This window comes from Pogona vitticeps, chromosome W (genome assembly GCF_051106095.1).
Source record: "Pogona vitticeps strain Pit_001003342236 chromosome W, PviZW2.1, whole genome shotgun sequence".
Taxonomy (NCBI): domain Eukaryota; kingdom Metazoa; phylum Chordata; class Lepidosauria; order Squamata; family Agamidae; genus Pogona; species Pogona vitticeps.
The window spans coordinates 1490001-1491306 of NC_135798.1; the positions used below are offsets into that span (position 1 = coordinate 1490001).

The 1306-nt window shown below is 51.7% G+C and overlaps 1 protein-coding gene across 1 annotated transcript in view; it reads right to left on the minus strand.

The window, feature by feature from the left end:
* LOC144584975 (uncharacterized) overlaps positions 1 to 1306 on the minus strand; it is a 618887-nt gene that overhangs the window by 490733 nt on the left and 126848 nt on the right. The gene's annotated exons all lie outside the window — the stretch shown is intronic.

Consider the following 1306-nt stretch of genomic DNA (forward strand, 5'->3'; position numbering starts at 1 on the left):
ACAGGGTTGGCTGGGAGGGAGGGATGTGGATGATGAGGATGATATTTCATTTCTATGCGGCCCATCTGGCAGCCAAGGCGGTTGATGCCCCTGCGAGGGAGGGAAGTTCCTGGTCTAAGAACCAGGCCCCGAATCCTCTTCCCACCCAGAGCAATGGGGGGGGCAGGAGAGCCCCTTGGGGGGGAGAGAGGGGCTGGGACCCCCTGTGGGCTGCCCGTTTCCTACACTAGGAAAACTGTGTATGTGTGTATATGCACGTGTGTGTGGAGTCTTCTGTGAGGTTTGCTGATGATGATTTTGGGTTTAAAATAAATATTCTCAGGAAATTGTCTGAATCTCCTCTTAGTTTCCAGGAAGAGACTTTCTTACAGGCAGGAAATTCAGGCACTAGATTCTTAATTAGCTTAGAATTCATTCATTTATTCAGAATTACTTTTCTCCTGCCTTTCTCCTCTTTGCTTCTTTATATCTTGCTGTTTTCGTTGGCGCAGGAGACGGTGGTCGGCTGGATGGCCAGACCTTGGGGGCCGGAGGGGCTGAGCGAAGGTTCCCCTGGAAGGTCTTAGAAAGCAGGCAGAAGTTGTGTTTCATAATCATACGGGGGGTGCCGGACCACCACATTCTTCTGCAAAGCCTCTTTCCAGTTTTTCATGCCTCTGTGAAATAGTACGGGGAATTAGTAGAAAACTGAAACACTCCACAGACTGAGGGTGGAGGGGGTTGAATAGGAATCTCCCCCCCCAGCACCCCTGCCGTTCACAGAGCGACACCACACGAGGGAACGTCCCAGAATCTGACTCCCCTTTATCGTCAAGTGACCACTCCTCCCCCAGAAATAAAGCTGTGTGGTCAGGGCTGTGAAGGGCAAAGAGCAGAAGAGGGTCTCCCGCAGAGTCCCAGGAGTCCCCAACTTCAGGCCTCCAGAGGTTCTTGGACTGCAACTCCCAGAAGCCTCCACCGCCCCCTCTGCGGGCCAGGATCTCTGGGAGTGGAAGTCCAAGAACATCCGGAGGCCCAAGGTTGGGGGGGGGCTGCTATAGACCCTTTGTTCTGTCAGGCTCGGCCTTCTTTCTCCTGCTGGCAAGGCGGGCATGAGATTGTGCAGCTGTTTTGGGCTATTTCCTGGCTTTGGAATCGTGGGTACAGAAGTACACAGCCCCCCCCCCGCCCACATTCATAAACCGGAAGGTATTGTTTAAAAGAACTGCATTCTCCAGATTGTCAAAAAAGGGTTCTATGCTAAGGGAAAACTTTTGCTTTTGTCAATCCAGGAAGACTCCAGAATGATTTGTATTTTTTCTTTTCT